A 16,425-nucleotide genomic window follows, 5' to 3' on the forward strand; every position below is an offset into this window, starting at 1 on the left:
CAGGATTCTGTGTTGGCTGAATTCCCACTGGATCAGGCTCTGTGTGAAGGGACAGCCACACTGGGGAATAGGATCTTGTGTCTAATTTAGTCTCTTGTAATGGGACCTCTATTATCTGCTCTAATGAAAGATGTGTCTGCGCAGTGTTTTGCAGGCAGATGTGAATTTGCTCTGCCAGTTTGCTAACCTGCCTGGAAGCTTTGTGCATCAGACAATGAACCTCAGCTAATGTACATTGTTTCTCATAGGGGTTTATTAGCTCAGCTTTGATGTTATCTAGCATATCTACTTTGTTTCTCATTTGGAAGTAGCTGGCTTCCCACTGCCTTCAAGTGTGGGCAGTTGCCATCAGTGTGCTCAACTGCATCTGAGCTTGAAATGCAGTGCAGACATACTTTCAGAATTCCAGAAAAAGAGATAGCATTACCATGAAAAATAGAAATTGATGCCTTACTAACAAACTGGAAAAAAAAAAAAAAACATGATAAGTTTAACTTGGGTGATGAACACAACATGTGATATGTATTACCAAAGAAGGAAAGCTTTATATGAGGATAGATTCTCAAGGAGAAAAAGTGGATGTTCTGGCAATATTCATTTAGCTTTGGAAGTCAGATGACAGACATTACAACACATCATAAAACTGTGTTTCTTGAGCAGAAAAGAGACTTTTATTTTACTAGGTCTAGCAGGCTGGGTCTCTGGGTCTTCTGCATGAACTTGAAGGCCTGAACATATTAAAAAAAAATACTTAGTTCTCATACAGAATCCTGGATGAAGGATCAGAGATTTTTCTCTGCAAGATCAATTTCTATGGCAAATGTAGAGGGTACATGTAAGGACTCACTATTACATTTTGAAGATTTTTCTATTTTCAAAGGCCATGAGGATGTGGAAATTTGCTGTACCTTACTGCTGGGCCATCTCAAATCTCTGGGAAGGAATCCACAAGAAAAAGGATTGGTATATTACCAATTTACCAACCAACTCAGGCGGTCTAGTTTATTTACCAGCTTAGCTGGTAATGTACAATGGGACAGTACAGTGTTACATGCTTAGCATGAAGTGAAAAGAAAAAAAGCAAAAGAAAAGGTAAGTTAATGGCACTGTTTTGCAAAGCAGTAGAAGAAATACAGTTCATTGTTCCTACTGCTTGTAATTTTTTCAATGCTTCTTTGTGGGGATTTCAAGTAAAAGTAAACTCTTTTGTTCCCAGAGGAATGCATCCTGTCTCCTTGTTTGTAGAGCTAATAACCAGTCATATTCTGGAAGTTCAAACAGAGTCAGTCCTCCAGTCTACACGCTGCCTTTGGCTTACATCACATATAATTTTTTTTTTTAATTTCCATTTTTTCTTCAAAAACATTCCACTCTCATTTTAGAACGGTATGAACAGATGGAATGATGCAGTACAGAAAAGCAGTAGTAAATTCAAACAAAATAATCCAAGAAAGTGATTTTAAAAAGTATCTCAATCCACTATGGTACTTGAAAAGTATCACAACTCTGAGATAGTCCTCAGAAGAACGTGTTTGTGGCAGCTAGGGTGAAAATAGATATTGACAATTAATGTATTTCAGAAACATTATAAGAATTTTATAATTTTTTTCTCTTATTTGTTTCTAGTTCTGAGGCTCTGTCCTTGAAATATAACATGGTTCAATCAGTTACTATGAGTAAATCTTGATTATTCCACATTTTACATTACACATCAGCCTCCAATCAGACAGAGTATAAGATGAGCATATAAATAGGAGGAATGGGGGGGAATGCAGGTGGGAAAATAGTCTAAAAAAGAGGGAGAAAAAGATATAATGCTGTATGTGTTTCTGTGGTAGTGGCAAGAAAGAATGAACTGGAAGGTTTTGCTTCATTTTATATTAGAGTAAAAGATCATGATGGATGAAAAGTTGGACATAAGCTGGCAAAGTGCAATTGCAGCCCTGAATGCCCGCCATGTGCTGGGCTGCACCTGTGGGCAGCAGGACAGGGAGGGGATTCTGCCCCTCTGCCCCGCTCTGCTGAGACCCCACCTGCAGGGCTGCATCCAGCTCTGGGCTCCCAGCACAGGAAGGACAGGGAGCTGCTGGAGCCAGGCCAGAGGAGGCACCAAGGTGATCAGAGGGATGGAGCAGCTCTGCTATGAATACATAGTGAGAGAGTTGGGCCTGTTCAGAGTGGAGAAGACAAGGCTCCAGGAAAACCTTAGAGCCCCTCCCATTACCTGAAGGAGCTACAAGAAAGTCAGAGAGTGACTTTTCACCAAGGCTTGTGCAAGGTCAGGTGATCAGATTGACGGGACAAGGGGTAATGGCTTTAAACTAAAAAAGGGTCAATTTAGATTGGACATTAGGAAGAAATTCTTTACCAAGAGGGTGGTGAGACACTGGAGAAGGTTGCCCAGAGTGGTGGTGAATGCCCCATTCCTGCAAACATTCAAGGTCAGGTTGGACGGGGCTCTGAGAAACCTGATCTTGTTGAAGATGTTCCTGATCACTGCAGTGTTGGAACTAGATGATCTTTAAAGTCTCCTCCAAGACAAACCTTTCTATGATTATGTTAAGAAGCACAATACATTGAAAGAATAAATATTTTTTTCCATCTGTCATGTGAGTGGAACCCTCAGGTTATCCAAATTTATGTAAAAGAGGATAAAAAAAGAGATTATTTTTCTTATACCTCACCAATTAGTAAGGAAGCAAGGTATATTCATCTATATTCATGTTCATCTATTTCTGAGGACAGGTAGAAGTTTAAGGAGTATTCCCTGACACACATACTGAAGGCTATAAATACAGTTCTAATTTATTGTAAGGTGTCTTCTATAATATCAGCCTCTGGTTATTTCAAATATTTTCTGCTTTTACATTCCCCCTAGGAATGAATGAAAATTTGGGTGTCTTGTGATTTAAGGACTATATGTCTGTGACAGGTTTATTTTTCCTTCTTCAGTCTACTCAGTGCTGTAATTGAATTATCAGAAACTGAAGACTGTTGTATTTGAACTAATGTTTCTGATGCCTTATGTCATGGTTGGACACTGGCGCAATGCCAGCGTCCCCATGAAAATGCACCTTCCTTAAATAAATGCTGTGAGATGTTATCAGGAACAGAGCAGAGCAGGCCCAAGCTTAATAACAAAGAAAAAAAACTTTATTAAACTACTACTAATACAGAAAACACATAAACTAAATCTAGGATGAAGACCTTTTAAAACACCCCTCCTCCTCCCAATTTCCAAAAACACCCATCCATGAAACATCACCCGGGATTCCTGATTAAATTACCACCCTTCAGGTAATCCATACTCAAACTATCAAGGGAGAGAGAGAAGTCTCTCTTGCACCACAGACCCCCCAGGAAACACAGCTGCCACCCTGTGTTTCCCTGTCACACATGGCAACCGCCCGGAAAAAAACATCTGCCAGTGTGACCCTCTCCTTTCCATGTCACAGTGCTCTCACCACCGTGCATGGACAGACTGCTCATAGGGCTCCTTTAAGGATGCTTTGCCACGAACCTAAAGATACAACAGTTCAGTTTCTCATCCTGGGACTACAGTCCCCCCCATTTTCCCCTGGGGCCGAGGGGTCCAAAAACAGGACTCATCTTCTTCCCGAAGACAGAGGGTATCACCATTCCCTCCTCAGCTTTCTTCGTTTCTCGCCATTCTTGTGCTGTTCGAAGCTGAAACAGGTCTCCTTAGGTCACCACTGCATCCCCCTAAAATGCAGTCTCTATTGCAGGAGATTTTAGTTCAGTCCATGGCTAACAAGAAAAGTCCAGCCAAAAGCTACTTCATCATCTTCTCCCACCTAAATATTTCTTCTTCTAACATCTCAGGTCCCGGACTATCTCTCTTCCACTACAAATCAAGGAGGAGTAATACTTTTAAAAAGCCCTCATTTCCTGGAAAGGGTTAAACATTCAGACTCCCTGGACGGCTGATATCTCGGTCCAGCGTTCCGCCTCCCACGCTGGACATCATCCCCCCCCTTCTCCTTCTCCTCTGCCGGCAAATTTCCAGGTGCTGCCAGGCTCTCTGTCTCTTTCCCTCTGGGGGGGGGGGGGGGGGGGGAACAAAGGCATCTCCGCTTCTCTCCACCCTTCCGTCCACAGGAGCTGGCTCGGTTCCAGACCCTCAGCCCCTCGGCCTACCTGGACAAGGCCGCGTGGCTTCCCCTCCCCCACCCAGCCCATGGCAGGGCAGGGGAGAGCCTGCACTCTCTGACGACCGGAACCAAAAGAGAGAGTTCTCCTGGGAGTTCTTGCTTTTAACCCCCTGTGTTCTCAGAGGCGTGTCCATACTTTCAGTGGTCACTCCAGGTGCCAATATCCAAACCTGACCACTGATTGGTTTGACCCAACTCCCTGGAAAAATTCACTTCCATGTCAAACCACGACACCTTATCATTGGACTTTCCTGATTTTCAGAAGCTAGTCTTTGGTGAGTTTATCAATCTATTGGCACCTGTCTCTTCCTGTTTTTCTCTTACTATTCTACAAGTGTGACTTCTGAGGTTTTCAATTTTTGAGGAAGTGTTCCAAAAGCTCATTATATACACTATTTCAATAAATGCCTTTAATATTGAAGTCACTTTTGAATTGTTGCTACTAGTTCTCTCTTCTTCAATCTTTATGCTTTCCTTTCTATTTTCTAATTTTTTTCTTCTTTTTTTTTTTCCTCAGAGCCTTGAAGGAAGTAAATATTTTTAAAGGGTAGCATACTTTTTCTAAAGAAAAAGAAAAAAGTAGCTGGCTAAGGGTTCTATTCATAAATTCTGTCTCTTTTGGAAGTTGCCACCTGTTTTTTCTTTCTCATTTCTCATATGTGTCTCAGTTTTCAGGGTAATTAATTGTGAATACTGTTTCTGTACTTACGTGATGCTGCTGCTCATTTGGCTTTTCATTTTCTGTGGTGATGACTGCATAGAACATTAATTCTGTTCAGTGCATGAGACTTATTTCTTACTCCTATTGCCAGTTAATGAGTAAATGAGACACTTCTAGTTACCCTTTAATGCTCTTAGGATATCTGATGTGTGGCACAAGCTCAAAACAAATGACCCATTTCTTATTGCTAGATGTTTAAAATACACAGGTAAAGTTCTTCTATATCATAAGTAATTTTGTCTTTTGACAAAGATACATGTAAAATATGTTCTGACAATGAAATATTAAATCAGTAATCAACTAATTCAAATAAATCTCTCACTTGTGAGACAGCAATAAAGTATTTTTTGTGTATTACCTCCAATTAAAAGAATTTTATGTACCATATTTCAGACAGAATGTGTTCTTTTACACTTTGGCATTCTTAAGTACAGCTACAAAAGTTAATACAACATAAAACCCAAAAATATCTGAATGGAGAAAAAAAGCTCTCAATTGAGAAATGAATATTTAATTGAATTTACTTTAATACTGGTACTGAATTTCTTGCAGCACTGTGGTTCCATCTGGGCTGCAGAGAACGCCCACATTTCACTAAAGAGAAAAAGGAAAGCACTAAAATATCTCCACAAATGAGACAGTGGCCCAAACCACCTCAGCATGCAAGGTCCTTGTGGAGAATGGAAAAAGATACTTCTATGCTCCCTTATGTAGTAGATCGAAGTCTGGAGTAGGCGGTCATTCAATGCAGTGATTGGAAGAAAGGCTCATATTATGAGTGAAAATAACTGGTGAAATGACATCATAAAATTGAGACTATATATAAGAAAAAAATGAACGGAAGGAAGATAGAAAAGTAACTTGAGAAAAGTAGTTTTAATTAGCATGACCTGTTTCCATGATTGTTGCAGTGCTCTAAATTTTAGAATAATAGAATGGTTTGGGTTTGGTTTTGGTTGGAACAGACCTTAAAGATCATCTTGTTCCAAGCACCCTGCCATGGGCAGGGACACTTTCCACTTGACCAGGTTGCTAAAAACTCCATCCAACCTGGTCTTAACACTTCCAGGGATGGGGCATGCACAACTTCTCTGGGAAACCTGTTCTGGGGCCTCACCACCCTCTTTGTAAAAAAATATTTTCCTAATATCCAGTCTAACCCTACTCTCTGTCAGTTTGAAGCCATTACCCTTTGTTCTGTTACTACAAGCCCTTGTAAATAGTTTCTCTCTAACTTTCTTGTGAGCTCCCTTCAGGTGCTGGAACGCTGCAGTGATAAAGGATTTGCTGCAGCTGTAATTTTGTACCTTTAGTGCTGGCACCAATGCATTTGTAGCCATTTTTGATAGAGTGGCTGGTGCAACAACTGGGAGCTGTCCTACTTCCTGGCCCTTAATCCCACACTGCTGATTCAGGCAGACTAAAGGCATCGTCATTAATGTGGTAAACATGTGCTCTGCTCTTCAGAGCAGAGTTGGTAGTAGACTGGAGAGGGAAAAGTGCAATCAAGAATCACCACAATTTCAAGGTTACAGTCTTCTGATTAAAGAACTAGTGAGTTTAAAATAACCTTGGTGTGAGCTAGCCAAAATTTTTTAAGCCAGAGTTCATCCCCCTTATCCAGTGATGTGTTCATGTACCAACAGGAACAGAACAGAAAGAACCAGCCAAACGAATTACATGAGCCCTTTATCTTCCCCTACTGCAGGTAGGCAATGCCAGCTGAATATCACCATGAAATATAGTTCACCCCAATGCAGCTTGCTGGGTGTATTTCTGAAGAATAGAACACTCTCTGCACTACACCATGAAAGAACATAGAATACAGTTTACATCACCCAGGGCTTCTGAGCATCTTCAGTTTTCTTAGCAGTGCTCATCTTTACACAGAAGTCTGTAGTAAACCTGTGAAAGATAGAGAGTAAAATGGACTAAATTTTTTATTTAGCATAGTTTTAGTTCATTTCAAACTTGTTTCTAAATTTAGTTTTTGAACATTTAAACAAATCCTGTTAAGGATATAAGCTTGAAATTTCAGCAATCTTCATGTTATACCTAAGTAGCTTAAGCATACTATTGTATGAATTCATCTGATAATATTTCTGCTGCCTAGGAATAGCTGTTGAGTTTGCTTTGTTCAACCTTCACTTTGTGAAGAGAAATTGTTTGGAACCTCATCTTGTAATGTCTAGAGTCTTCTGTTATTATGTCCATCTTCTTCTCTATGTTAAGAGATAGTCATTTCTCAGAAGTAATTGTCCAGTTTAATCTAAAAAAATCTAATCTTTGACATTTTCTGGCTATCAGCTTCCCACTCAGATGTTTTCCTTCTCTTTCTCTTTTTCCTCAGTGGGGCAGAGGAAGAAAATAAAATTAAAAACTTGTGAGTCAACATAAAGACAAGGAGGCCCCTTCCTTGTTATTACCATAACAGACAAAACAGATTTGACTTGGGAAATTAATTTAGTTTTGTTAATTGAAAATAGAGTACGATAGTGACAAACAAATACAAAACTGGAAGTACCTGCCTCCTCCTTCTTCTCCTCTTTTATTCCAGACACAACCTCACTCCTTCATTCCTGACTGCTTCACCTCCTCACTCTCCCCTTAGCTGTGCAGGACCGTGGGTTTGGGGGTTGTGATCCATCCATGTCAGTTCCACTCTGCCACTCCTTTCTCTTCACACCTTTCCCCTGTGACTGCAGAGGTCCTTCCACAGGCTGCAATCCTTCAGGATAAACCTCCTCCACTGTGGTTTATTCCCAGGGTCTAAAGATCTTCAAGAGCTTCTCCAGTGTGGGCTCTCCTCCATGGAAACTTCCTTCAAGGAATAACTACCTTTTCCAGTGTAAGGTCCTCCACAGATGTATGTTGTGGCTTTGGCTCTGCCAATGGCTGCAATTATTTTCAGTAATCTTTTGTGGCTTATTTTTGTTTACTTGAAAAATAATTAAAATATATATAGACGTCTTCTTTTCTCAGCTCACTAGTCCTATCACTGAAGAAAGCTTGTGAATCTTGTCAAGGCACTAAGTACAGCTATCTTGGGATAGTTGTAGTGAGAGGATTAAAAGGTGTAGTGAGAGGATTAAAATATTCACTGGCTAGAGGATTGCCAATCCCAAATTTGTGTGAATGAGAATGTGAAATTATGAATTCTCTGTAACATTTGAAATTACCACTTTATAGACCTAGGGTGGAGTAGATAAAAGCCCAGACTTTTCATCTAAATTTAGGATTAAGAAAAAAAAAATCAGCAGCATCTTGGAATAGTGACAACGCATTGCTTTTTGGCTTAATTGTGAAAGAATTTACTACAATTCAGAAAAATTATAATCAAGTAGAATTCATATTTTTTATGACTCAATGTTAATCTAAATATTGTATTGCACAATTATTCTAGTGTTTTTATTTAAATAGCCCCAACACATTTATTCAAATTATGTTATTTTTCATTTCTTCCTTCCATGTCTTGAATTTGTCTGTAGCTCACTTTGGGGGTGCACCAATCTCTGCTGTCTGTGACTTGAGGGAACATTGGGAGCTATCAGGGGACGTTTAGGTTGGATATTAGAAAATCTTCACCCAGAGGGTGGCTGAGCACTGGAACAGGCTCCCCAGGGCAGTGGTTACAGCACCACCCTGAGAGAGTTCAAAAAGTGTTTGAACAATTCTCCCAAGGACATGGTGGAATTCTTGGACTGCCCTGTGCAGGGTCAGGAACTGGACTTTGATGATTCTTGTAGATGTCTTCCAACTCAAGATATTCTATAGTTCTAAGAACTTCCAGAGCATTTATTTATAGAGATATTAATGTACTTCTCATGAACATTTCTGTAAACTTGAAGAAAAAAAGTAATTCTCTGAATATTGATTTATACCTTCTTGCACATCTACCACATTAAGCACAATACATTCTTTCAAAAGAGTGCAATTACTTACTCAGATTGTTCCATCCACATGCTTAATTTAAGTGATGGACACAGATTGAAATATATATATATATATATTAGTCAGAATAATTCAATAGCTAGCAGATATCACACACGTGACACTGTTGGGGATATGTCTCAGCAGGGACATGTCTGTACATTTGTAAATTCATGTACCAAGGTATTTGAATGCTAATTTGGGACATTGTGGAGGGACTTCACTCCATTAAAGAAAAAAAACCAACAAAACCAAACCTCACACATCAGGACAAATGATTCAAGTACTACATGCTTCATGCTAGTTTAAAGAGAAATCACATCCATTTCCTTTGGGCAAATTACAGTGAGATTTCAACACACTAAAAAACATGAACTTAGAAATTTATATAGTAGATTTCACTTATAGTAAATCTGTATATCAAAATTTATCTCAAAGTCAGGCAGAGAGAAAGAACTGTTTCACTACAGTGCAGCACCAGGTACAGAACTGAAATGAGAGACTACAGTAATGTAATTTTTTTGATTATTTTTGTAGAACTGAATATACTTTTGGTAAAATTTCATACAAATCTCTTACATCTTTTATATTTTGTCTGAAGAGAATAGTGAAATTTTGAGAGAGACAAATAATATATAAACTCAGGTTTTACCCTACTCTTTGAAATATTACAGAAATGACAGAATTTTATCCATTTAATTATTTTAATTTATAAGTTACAATTATTCTTCATAAATGAGTGCATTTAAGATATGTTAATTGAATCTATATCTGGTGCTTATTCTCTGAGCCATTGGAGACAGTTTTGGTCTTGCTGTCCATTAGGGAAAAGTCTCTTTATGGTTCTACAGACACACCTTTGTATTATGCAAGGAATTCTTCTTCAATATAATATAGTTAGTGCGGGATGCAACAAGTTAGATCTCATGTCTGTGTCTTCCAGCATCTTGAAATACAAAATCTACAGTGAAACACAGTCCATTAGACGGTTTAGCCTAAATTTCTGTTGCAGTTTGTCCATCTCCCATTGGTAGTCTTAGAAAATCATAATCATAGAAATGCTGGTTGAAGAAGCTTTGCCCAATCCCATCTGCACCTTTCATTTTTCCAGTTGAATTAATGGCCATTTCCCCTTGTTTTATGGGATGTCAGTTTGAAGAAACATTTGATTCCATTGATTCCCTCATTTGATTCCATTGATTCCTTCAGGAGGAAATAGGCTGCCCTTCAATGTCTCTTCTTTGTAAACACAACATGTTCAACCTCCACACACCAGGAATGTGCTCTAGGCCTCTGTGGAGAGAAGACAAAGGACTTTGCACCATTTAATGTGAATCAAGCAAAAGCTGTTCATTGTGCTTCTAAACATTGTTTATTTTTGCTTCTTATTTTGGTCTACACAATCACATCTCATTTGACTGGTAGCTCTGCTTTGTCCACACATCTCTTGATGGGTAGCTCTACTTTGTCCACGAGGCAAGCACACATCTCTTTCTTAATCTAACTGGTAGATGCTGTAAGCGTTATTTTACTCAGGTTGACACCTGTATGTCTGTCAGCAACTTTTCTGCTTCTTCTTTATTCTTGCAACCTTAGCTTATTTATCTACAAAAATGACCTCATTCTTTAGTTCTAGAAGGTTAGGCTGGTTCATTTAATACATGTCCACTTTCCCATAAATGTGATCCTACCAAGTCTCCTACCATATTTTTCATTTATTTTAAACAACATTAAGTATTTCAGTGACCCTTTTAATGTCAGATTTTACTAGTAACATAACAGGCAATCCCCACAGAAAGACTATCTGATCTGTGTTAGTGTATTTATTCACAGAGTGCCATAAAAAAGCCACAGAGCACAAAGACTCAGATGGCAGCCCAAGAAAATGTTCTCACCTCTTGCATAAAAATTATTCCAACATTAAGAAAAAGCACTTCTTAATGACCAGTTTGTGAAAAGTTATAAAGTGTATAGAACTACATGGTAAACTATAAAGAAATTTATCTTTGAACACTTGTTTTTGACCAGCTAGATGAGCTCACTGATACTGATATTAACTAAAGTGGTTATTCAAACTATTTATTGTTGCAAATTAGAATGGAAAAGGTATGAAATTTTTTAAATTATGAAAGGTCAAAAAATTATATTTTAAAGACTTATCTATAATTATGCCTTTTATATATATGAAAATAATTAGTTTGTACTGATTTTTCAATTTGAATTAAATGAATAGTTGCAAAGATTTTTTTCACACTGTGCTATAGAAAGAAAATAAAAAAATTGTATAGACATCAACAGGTGTATGATAGTGTCCTGAACTTAAGGTATTAACTTTTTTAAGGATAATCATAAATAATCAAATTAGGAGAGAAATTGTAGTGAAACTCAGAGGGAGCTGAAAATCTTAAGGTTCAAGCAAGCATAAGTGATATGAAATCCTTTTCAGTAAATGGGATCAAAGTTTTATCAAATAATAACTCAAATCTTTTCTGTAAACTAGAGCTAGCTGGCCCTTTTGAAGAAATAGTTTTTCATTCACTTTCCTTTTTCTGATCAAAATTATTCCAATGAATGCAACTACTGTACATAATAGCTTGAAACAGACCTACTTACAAATACAGCTTGTCTATTTATTCATTTATTACTTCATTTCTTTTGTATTTGATGTGCCAAAATCATGTGGTCCTGTTTATGCTTCTCAATTTCCTGAAACGTTTGAAATGAGAATAAGTATTTATGAATAGCAAATATCTCAATTTGCATATCAATGTGGTTATTTGTACAGAATAGAGCTATTCTCCACGTGCTTGGGTAAAAAAATCACTGTACTCATCAGTGTCATGTCTACCTGCCAACCAATGAGGCATACAAATGACTCAACAACTACAGGAAACTGAATTACCCGATGATTAACAACCAGCTTAGAGGCAAGATAAGAGGGCATGAGACTTCCTCTCCTCTCCGTTTTCCTTTTGCCATAATTTCCATGTTTGAGATGCAGCAGTACAAAGAAGACCAGAAACTGCCTGCTAATGTCAGATGAGAAATGGCTATTTCTGAGCCTTTTTGCAGTTCCCCCATTTTCCCTGATTAGGCATGTAGGAGCTCCCTTCTTGGGTCTTTTGGATGGAGTGGCAGCTCCAGTTGTCTGTGGCAGTGGAAGCCTTGGAAGCAGGGCTGTGCTTCAGAAAAGAAAGAATTATAAGCAGTCTGTGAATTGACTGTTGCTTTAGGTTCAGCAGAATTGAACCGGAATTAACAACTTGCAGCATGTACAGGAACCGAATATTCACAAATGTGAAATAGTTGTTTTGGTTATACCTTCTAAGTAGGGTACTTAAATACTGAGCAAAAAAATGAGCTGCAGCTGGTCCACACCTGGGAGATGTTTTGCCTGCTGGGCTTTTGATAGTGATGGATATGATGCCTCACTGGAGACAGAAAAGCTGGGTCATTTGTGAACTGGAAGATTCCTGAGGGACAATAAATTCTCATGAGATTATCCTTGCCTTATTCTAGTCTGTATCTAGAATGAGACAAGGATAATCTTGCCAGAAAAATCTTACCTTTTATTTTTGTAAAATAAGGGTTTTAAAGTCATATGTGCAAATATACCTCTTAGGCTTTTCCTAAGAGGAAAGAAAACCATATCTCCTATCTGTGGAATTACTGCCTTAGTAGATAACAAGGAATCTGATTTTGCAATGAACCTGCCACACTGTATTTCTAAGAACTCTGATTTACACATGCTTATATCCTTACACAATTATTTACAAGATAGAGGGGAGGGGTAGATTTAGAAGATGCCCTGATAACCATAGGTGTATACACCGACGGAAGTAATTAAGAAATATGAAGGAGATGATAATAAGGTTCCTTCACAAAGATTAGTACTTCTTTACAGTGACTCTACATTTTCAAATTATTTTCACTTCAAGAACTACAAATTATTACCAATGGGAAAGTAATATTAGCTGAAATAACACTCGCACTCACACCTAAAATTCAATTTCAAGTCTAATAGGCTAAAATGGGAGATGCTACTTTAAATATATAGTGTGAATAAAAGCATGCTAAGAATGACTTTAAGAGCTTTTCAATTTGCTCTACAGACTGCCATGGTAAAGTTCATATAAGGTGTTTTATTTCTAGCAACCTTTACTCTTAATAAACCAGCCTAGAAATAAGAAAGCCTCCATACAGTAATTATGGATGTTTAGGATCTTGAGAAGATTATTTCATAATTACTAAGCCTAGGAATCATGCAGTAGGTTGACCTTCAAGAGTATGACTTTTTAAACTACTGTATTACAAAAAAATTTGGCTCTATAATATCACTGCTTGTTGCATCCTGGGTTTGGGTTCAGATTAGGGGTTCTGATCTTTGTTAGTTTGCCGGTTCTGTGTACCCTCGTGCATCCCGTGTGTTCCCCCACCCTCCATGGTGGTTAGCTCCAGGCTGCCTGCCATTGGAGTTTCCCCCTGTCACTCTTGTAACCACTCCCTGACAACTCCTGAGGATTCCGTGCCCGTCACCCCATTCCCGCGGTCCCACTCGCCCCGAGGCCCCGTGTCCGCCCTGGCCATGTTCCCATTGGTCGCTGTAGTACACATCATCCGCACGGCGTCTGTATTCATTGGGCGGGAGGACTCCCCATCCTCCCTATCCCAACCCTATATCATCCCGCTCCCCCCTGGTCCCGGCGCCATATTCATCCACGCGAGGTTGGGAGCGGGCTGCAACTTCTCCATCCTGGCTCCCGCGGCCAATAAAGCATCCAGCCGCCACACGGACGGATTTGGACAATTCCCTTGCCTCTTTGTTTCCTCCCTCGCGCCGACGGCAACGCGCGGCCAGCCCACCCTGGAGCGCGGCAGCAGAAGTGCCTGGAAGGAGCGGCAAAGCACCGGCCCCGACGAGAAGCCGAGGACCCCAGGCCGGGCACTCGGGAGCCAACTGGGGCCGAGAAAAATAACACACTGCCGCTACTGCTGGCAAAAAGGAACAAAGTAACAGTGGACATGCATGCATGAACACACATGCCCACTATGATACATGTGTGTAGCACATACACTAGTGATCGACTGTTTTCCTTTCAAAATACAGCATTCAAAAAACTACAAGACAAAACCAGTATTTATTCAAACAGTCCTTTCCATCAGCTGGGGACTGGACAAATAATTTAGGAAATAAAGAAAAACAGAAGCCATATAATATAGGCTGGGTTTTAGGAGGACCCTTCTGGATGCACTTGGACTATGCATCCATTACCTTTATCAGAAATTCAAGGACTTTCATAGTTTGAAATCACAAACCAGTTCTCCAGTTGGGTGCAGCTTATTTTTCTTTTTACCCTTTCAAAATTGAAAGTCAGGCTCAGTTTTAGAACTCAGTTTTTCTCATGTAAGAAAAGTATCTTTTGATCTGATTATTTCTAGGCTGTTTGGGATCTTTTGCTCACCTATTTTTTAAGCTCTAGCTCAGGAACTTCTGAGGTATTCAGATCTCAGTGTCTCATTTCTTGAACTATGTATTGCCCTCTTTCTGGAAGATGCTTTCTCTTGCCTACTCTTCATTTACCTTTAGTAGCTGCATGGACATTTTCCTCATAAGTGAAATTAATTCACACCAGTGAAATTAATTAATTTCTGTTATGTTTAAGGAATCTGCTTCTTCGCCCCAGCCAGACCTCACTGGCACTCAGAAAGCTGGGCCTTCTATTTCATTGCAAAATTTCTCCTCTCATTTGTCGTAACACCAAGTGTTATGGTGAAAACTGATTGGAATCCAGCCTTACCTCTTTAGATTTGAGGGAGGAAGAACACTGATTGAAACAATTAAACTCCTGTGAGTCAGATGGACTGTGCAGGAATTAGTTTAAACATGTGGGTGAGGCACCATGGATGGATTAAACAAAATACTTAAAAAAATAAGAATGCATGCAGAGTCACTCACCATGGCTTAGGTGACAAGTGGATTTTCAATAACCAGTAGACATTGATATTTTGGTTTGGAGTCCATCAGCTTGAGCTAAGTAAATATTTGGAAATATTCAAATGGTTCTGCTGCTATGAAAACATTTTTATTTTGAAAAAAAAAGTGTGGGTATTTTTTTTTTTCTTTTCTGTTTAGTTTCTGTAAATTTTTGTTATGAGCAAAGGTATTTCTGAAAAAGTAACATTCTACGGAGACCCTGGGGGGCATTTCCCTGGTTTAGGGAGACACAAGAAGCATCCCTAAAAAAGCTTTTAGACCCCATTTGCCCCTTTCCCTGTTCCTATGTCTGTTTCCATGTCCCTGAGCCACTCCCTCCCTATTGCCTGATTGGCCCTGCCCGGAGACCAGGTTCAACCCCCCCACCCCTCGGGACGGGGTAGGGAGAGCTGGAAGATGTGTGTGCTGTGGGGACTCTGAACATCTCACTGTGTGGCTGAATTGAACATCTGTGGATATTATGCAAAGGCCCTTGCTGCTTCTTTATGCTGGATTTTACTAGCAGCAGATCAGGCTGCAACAACATTCCGTCATCAAGAGAAAAAAAACCCAAACATCTTATTTTATATCAGAATGGGTGGACTCATCCATACATTTACACTATTTTTACAGTAACACAGAAATTTTCCAGACGTATCTGGAATGCTGAGGAGGAAAAACATGCCTAGAATATTTAATTGTCATTGTAGAAAAAAACAATAGAAGAGGACAATTATATGCTAGGAATCACTGCAAAAGGCAGAATAAACAGTCTGTACTATAGAAGAAGTAAGAATTATTCCATAAATCCATTGAATTGTGACAAAATCCTCAAAAGAATTCTACAATATGCTATCGATATTGTAACAGGTATTTACTGCATGTAATAATTATTGGTGATGTAATTTTTCTGCTATAAGAACAGATGAACTAGTGCAGTGACATCCAGCTATATAATGTTATAAATACCAAAAAAAAAAGAGCTTGAGAATAATATAAATACTACCTTGTAAGTACATGAAATAAACCCACACAGGGTTTGCAAGACATTAAGTTCCTTACAGTAAGTTCAAAAAGGAAGGTAAAACAAGTTTGTGGACTCCACAATGCTGATATGTTGCAGAGGTGCGTGAATGGAATGTGGTTGACATCAAAACCATATATGACAGCTTTAATATTTGCATTTGGTTGGATTTCTTTCTCTCTTCTCGCTTTGAAGAGATAAAAGATTTTTCATTCTTAATTGAGTGTTTTTAGATAGGGCAAAGGGAGAAGAGGAACAAGTATTGAAACTTGTGAGCTACACAGTTCCTCCCATAACTACATATTATTAATTTTTTAAAAAGGTAGTTTTTATTTTTCAGGTATGCACAAAATCCTAGAAAATAAATTCTGTTCAAATGAACATAGCAAAAAGATTATTCAGGAAAGGACAGTGGTGGTCCCATCATGCTATCTGAAATGTTTATAAAAGTAGAACTAGTCAGAATACTTCTTTAACTTATAGAAACAATAAATTCAAAGTCTATGAAATTCTTTGGGAGAAATAAGGTAATTTGTTTTCTGTGCTTTATAAAATATGCATTGTATTATTCTATTTGTCACCTATTGCAAAACTGATCATGACA

The sequence above is a fragment of the Vidua macroura genome, chromosome 2 (assembly GCF_024509145.1).
Source record: "Vidua macroura isolate BioBank_ID:100142 chromosome 2, ASM2450914v1, whole genome shotgun sequence".
NCBI classification, from domain to species: Eukaryota; Metazoa; Chordata; class Aves; order Passeriformes; family Viduidae; genus Vidua; species Vidua macroura.